A 6,399-nucleotide genomic window follows, 5' to 3' on the forward strand; every position below is an offset into this window, starting at 1 on the left:
TTTCGAGCCAAAAGTGCGTAACGTGTCTTGTGTTCATCATTCTTGAAGCGTGGTTCGATGGTAAGAGGTGCGTCGTCTCTCATTGCTCTCTTGGAGGCCATACGCTTTGTCAACATCCCTACAAGACAAGAAGAGAGTGATTAAACTAATATTAAAAGGAACAAAGGAAAATGATCGTGGAAAATGAAAAATTCAAGAATTACTACAGTAATTCCCCAAAAAAAAATTGCAGAGTTTCCTTTGTTCATGGAGAATAAAAATTTTTACAAGGCTTAAAATTCCCTCAAAAACCCACCAAAATAATAAACATTCATTCCCCTAACAAGAATATCATCAATTCATCAAGAGAAAAGGATGGGAAAGAAGAAGAAAGAATCATTCTAAAAACTAGGGTTTAAAGAGACATACCTTCGATAGTTGATGCAAATGATGGTGAAACACCCAATAAACCTTGCAAAACAAGTGTCCAAGAGTAGGAGAGTGATCTAAAGCAAGAAATTTGGAGAATAACGGTGAAGAAATGAATGAAAAAGGTGGAGAAATGAGTGAGATATGAGAAGAAGAATAATAATAAGATAGAGAGAGAGAAAATGTGGCAAAGTGCCCCTTTAAACACGGGTATTGCGACCCATTAACAGGTTGCTCTACCAAGCTTAAGCTCTCGGGGAGCTTTGACGGGCCTCTTGACGGCCGTTAAGCGGGCCGTGAAGCTCACCCGAGAGCTTCATGGCCGGCTTGCCAGGCTAAGAAGCCTATCGAGCCTCTCAAGCGGCTTTCACGGGCTAGAATAGCCCGTGAAGCAACCCATTAAGCTCCAAAACACTCTCCAAACACTCAAGACTTTCATGCAACCATTAACCAAGTGAATTACACTCAAAAAACACATCGAATATAGCATAAAATCTCATCAAACACTCACTAACTCCATGAATAATCATCAAGAAACTTCAATCATGCTTGAAATGATAGAAATTAAGCACTAAACATGCATGAGATGATGATAATAAGCAAGTAAGCATGCATCAAAATGAGAATGGTGATCAAGTAAGCATAAAACTCTAAGCAATGAAGCATACAATACCACAAAAGAATGAGCACAGGTAAAGAAAGATTAAACACACAAATAAGATGAGCATGAGTGTGAAACATAACAAAAGAGAAAATAAAAAAGCACCACAACTAAACACACAAAAATTTGAAAATAACAACACGAATGGAATGAAAACTTGGGTTGCCTTCCAAGAAGCATTTGTTTAATGTCATTAGCTTGGCGTACCTTCATACCTACCTTCATGGTGGAACAAATGGAGGATAGTTACCTCTGGCCTTCTTGGGTGCATTGCAACATGGGAAGTTCATCGAAAGGCATGAAAAAATGTGAAATTCACCTTGATCCTAGAAGTTCAACTGATCTACTTCCCAAGGTGGTGATATAGTGATATTCATGCTTTTCTTTAATCTTTCATTTGCTTTCCTCCACATTTTCTTCAAGTTTTTCTTTTTCTTGCCACAAGGTGATGAATTTGTCTCTACTTGGTTCACTTGTGGTGATGTATGGGGAGTAGAAGCACCTTCATTACCTCTTTTGTCATCCACACCCTCTAAGTACTCGTCTAAGGGGTTCAAGGCCAACACCTCTTGCACACAATCAGAAATGAGCAAATCAGTCTCATCAGTGAAATATAAAGTATCATCATGATCTAATATGTGTTTCATGGCCTTAGGGAGAGTGAAAACTACTTGCTCCTCCCCCACTCTCAGCGTCATTTTTCCTTCCTTAATGTCGATAAGGGCACCCGAAGTGTTAAGGAATGGGTGCCCGAGGATCAAATGGACTTCGACATCGTCGTCTACATCAAGAACCATGAAGTCCACTTAAATAATGAGTTTATCCATTGTCACAAGAACATCTTCGACAACCACCCGGGGTTTCCTCACTGAACAATCTGCTAATTGTAGGGTCATCCTTGTGGGCCTCAAATCTTATAAACCAAGCTTCAGGAATAACTTGTATGGCATAATGTTGATAGTAGCCCCTGAGTCTGCTAGAGACGTCTCTTGTATTCCTTCCCCAATTACACATGTGATGATGAAACTATCTATATCAATCAGTTTCTTTGGTAGTTTCTTCTAAATCACCGCCAAACAATTCCCAGAGAGGATCACTATCTCTAAGTCCTCTAGTTTCCTCTTATTGGTGAGGAGGTCTTTCATGAATTTCGCATACTTTGGCATTTGCGACAAGGCTTTAACAAGAGGAATGTTTATGTGCAATTGCTTGAAAACATTGAGGAATTTTTCGAATTGAGCATCTTCCTTATCTTGCTTAAGCCTAGCCGGATAAGGTACATGAGGCTTGTATTCATGAACTCTTGAAGTTAGTGATTAGGGGGCATGCTTCTTCTTGCTTTGTTCCACTCTTTTCTCCCACATGATCAGTCAGCTTAGGGTCTTCCTGAACGGTTACCCTTTCATTCTCGGCACTTGGGCTCTCCTCGGCCCTTGCCTCGACTTACTTGCCACTCCTAAGAGTGATAGATTTCAAGTGTTCTCTCAGGTTGTTTTCTATGTTTCTTGGCAGACTCCGAAGAACGTTCAAAATTCACTCTAGCAAGTTGCCCTACTTAATTCTCAAGTGCTTGAATTGAAACTTAGACATTTCTCAACACTCTGCCAAATTCATCAAATCAGGTGTTTATGTTTTGAAACTTCACCTCCGTGTTGATCACTGAACTTTGCGAGAACATTTTCAATGGTATACTTTTTTTCTTTTCACTGTAGGGTGGTTGATATGATTTCCTTGAGGTGGTGGAGGTCTTTATTGCGGTGGGCCTTGATTCCAAGAAAAATTCGGGTGGCTCCTCTACCCCGGATTATATGTGTTTCCATAGGGATTTTGCGGCCCTCTTGGCCCCCTGCCAACGTAGTCAACTATCTCCATTGGGGCCACCGAAGCAACTGAAATTGGATACTGTGTGGTTGCATGTCCTACACCACACATTTCACAAGATAGGATAGCTCTAGAATTTGAGCTCGGCCCTATCAAAAATTAATCAAACCTCTTAGTCAACGCTTCAACCTTTGCGGCCAATGCAGTGTTGTCGTTTACTTCATAAATGCCCGCTACCCTTGGTGGCTTCTGGCGAGTACTCCAATGGTGTACTCATTGCTTGCCATGTCTTCAATCAGTTTTTCAGCGTCTTCAGGATACTTATTGCTCAAAGAACCACCCACTGTCGCGTCGATGAGCTGTCTAATTGCATAGTTCAATCCGTTACATAGCATCATGTACTCTCATCCACGAGGAGAAACCATGGTGAGGGTATTTCCTCAAAAGATCCTTGAATCTTTCATGAGCTTCAAAGAGTATCTTTGAATCACCTTGCCTGAAGGCATAAATTTCTTGTCTCAGCCTGGCTGCCTTGCTTGGCGGGAGTAACTAGCAAGGAACTTTTCCACCATCTCTTTCCATATAGTGAAGTAAGCCACCTATATGCTGCTCTTCTCAAACTGAATGGAAATAATCTCAATCTGATGGCAACATCTGAAACTGAGTTGATTTTGAAGATGGAGCAGATCTTAAGGAAGAAAGACAAGTGAGCATGGGGGTCTTCATCAGCTAACCCATCAAATTGTACTAAATTTTGTACCATCCCAATTGTGCTTGCTTTAATTTCAAAGTTATTTGCTGGCACTGTCGGGGCTTGTTGGCTCGGCCATAATTGAGGGTTCACGACACTCAACCTGAATTTCTTGTTGTCTTGAATTCTCTGTTCCTTCCTTTAACCTTTGATGCAAGATCCTCTCAATCTCGTTCTCGAGCTTTACTAAGTTTGCTTGACTTGCACGTGTCATAAGATGGGTACCTTGCACAATATTTAAAACCAACACTTAAGATTCAAAAAGAAACAAGAAAAGAAAATGAAAGCAAAGAATTGAAGATATATGAACGACAAAAATAAACAAAAACAAAAGAAATAAATAAAAGAAACAATTGCCAAATCAACAAGATCAAAGTTTTTTGAGTATTCCTCGTGGTTCCCCGGCAACGACGCCAAAAACTTGGTGTGACACCCGTAAGTGCACAAGGTCATCAAGTAATACCTCTCGCGTAAGCACGAGAGGGTTGTATTCCCAGGGCCCGAGAAGCTTACTTGCTCTTTGTATGTTGTCTAGCCTACAAATTCGAGTGATGTGTTCAAAACTACAGAGTAATAGAAAGAACTCTAAGATGGATGTCTACAGTTGAGGTAACATGGGGGGTAAAAATCAAGGGATGCAGATGGTCACGGATGTGGATTCCCCCTGGGGCTACTAAAATGAGAAGGATGCTAGAACTATCATGCAATTGGTGAATTGGACCAAGAGATTTTTAAGATAGGTCAACTCGATGGTCACGGCAATTGACCCCAAATCCGGTACGAGTATTGATACGGAATTCCTTCTGACCAAGTCCTCCTATGATTGCAATACAAGCAGAGAATTCTCTAATTATGGGTCGAAACTCAAACTAGGTCCAACCCTTATGTTGGAGGGGCAAAAAATACCCTATGGTCACACGTATTTGTACATGTATCTCTTCCAAGCTAGATATGTCTAGTACAATGGCGATGGTCACGCAACCAAGTACAACCTACAAATCAACATACAGAGTTCTCATGCATATCAATACATCAAAGTACACCAAGCATGAATCACAAACAAACCTAATGCAATAGAATAGATCAAAGCATCCAACTACAGAATTTCACCCTAAGGTTCACCGATATCTGGTGACCTTGGGGTTTAGTTATTCATGCTAAGAAAATACATGATTAAATCCACAAAAACAACTAAATAAAACAACAAAGAACTCCCTCAAGTGATGAATGCGGAGAGACAAGTCATGGGAAGCTTCCAATGACGCCACCAAAGGGGTCGCTTCCTTGCCCTCTACAAGCTTGAACAATGGGAAATGATGCCGCATCTTGCCTCTTCCTTTGATTTTCTTACCTAAAATGTCTTCTTGAGCCTTCTTTACCCCGGATTTGGAAGATGGAGAGAATGGTTGAGGTTGGAGAAGAAAGTGTTGAATAATGCCTCCAAAAAGCCATAAAAATTCCTTTTAAAGACCTTCTGAGGATGGCTTCATGGCCACGTTCACGGGCGTGAAGGAGCTCGTAAGAGTCTTGGGATTTCGCCAAAAAAAACTGTAACAATAAACTGTGCATTCTTCAACTGATTCACGGGCGTCTTCACGGCAGTCAACAAACCCGTCAACGAAACCCGAAGCTTTGCCGTTTCCCAACTTCTTCGTGCTATAGTAATTGCTGTAGTGCTACTACATTACCCGGGCTCTAAAACATCATTTTGGGTGTCGTTTTCCTTCTCTTTTGCGTTGTCGAGCTCACCTAGGCATTCTCAAGACCTATAACAGGAATAAGACCAATTAAACCATACAAACGGCAACAATCCATCGATTTATACATAAATAATACAACAAAAATACATATAGAATACACACATTTAGGCGTTTATCATTTATTGTTATTGAACTTATGCACACTTTTAATTATTTGTGCAGACTTGAATTTCAATGTTTGATAGCGACTACCAAAAAAAAGTGTTATATCTAGCAAGCTTCTACTTGCACTGAAAGTTTGATCACTCACTACTACAGATATATGGCACACAAAAATATCCAGTGCAATTAATGAAAGAATGGGTTTTCAGCGGCTTTTGTTTTGCGCATTTTTAACAAACACCGCTATATTTAGAGCTTTCACGGTATTTTTCCATAAACGCTGCTAGATTTTAGCGGTGTTTACCAAAAACCTCGCTAAAGTAATATAATTTAGCGGCATTTCTCAGTAAAACGGAGCTAAACCATAAACTTTCGCGGCATTTCTCAACAAACGCCGCTAAAGTACTAAAAGTTAGCTGTGTTTAGAAGTTAAATGCCACAAAGTTCTCGATATTTTTAAATTTAAAATTCATAAAATTTATGTATAAATTTTTTAAAATTTAAAATTAATAAAATTAAATTTTCACGGCGTGTTTTTAAACAAATGCCGCCAAATTACTAAAATTTAGTGGCGTTTTTACTTAAAAATACTATGAAATTCTTGATATTTTTATATATAAAAGTCATAAAATTTATATTTAGCGTCGTTTTTCAAAAAATCCTGACAAAATGATTGAAAATTTTTTATTTTAAAATTTATAAATTTAAACTTTCGCGTCGTTTTTAAACAAATGCCGCCAAATTATAATTTTTTTAATTTAAATTTATAAAATTGAATTTCCTCGGTGTTTATCCCATAAAGCGCCATGAAACTATATATATTTTTAAATTTAAAATTTACAAAATTAAAGTTTAGTGGCATTTGTGAATAAAAACACCGCCATATTATAAATTTG

The 6,399-nt window shown here is 38.9% G+C and overlaps 1 non-coding gene across 1 annotated transcript; it reads left to right on the top strand.

Moving 5' to 3' along the window:
• The first annotated feature begins 3,308 nt into the window (after positions 1-3,308).
• LOC120255884 lies at positions 3,309-3,415 on the top strand. The gene has a single exon (XR_005535129.1). It is a non-coding gene; the product is annotated as a small nucleolar RNA R71 (small nucleolar RNA).
• The last annotated feature ends 2,984 nt before the right edge of the window (positions 3,416-6,399 follow it).

The sequence above is a fragment of the Dioscorea cayenensis genome, unplaced genomic scaffold (genome assembly GCF_009730915.1).
Source record: "Dioscorea cayenensis subsp. rotundata cultivar TDr96_F1 unplaced genomic scaffold, TDr96_F1_v2_PseudoChromosome.rev07_lg8_w22 25.fasta BLBR01001224.1, whole genome shotgun sequence".
Classification (NCBI taxonomy): domain Eukaryota; kingdom Viridiplantae; phylum Streptophyta; class Magnoliopsida; order Dioscoreales; family Dioscoreaceae; genus Dioscorea; species Dioscorea cayenensis.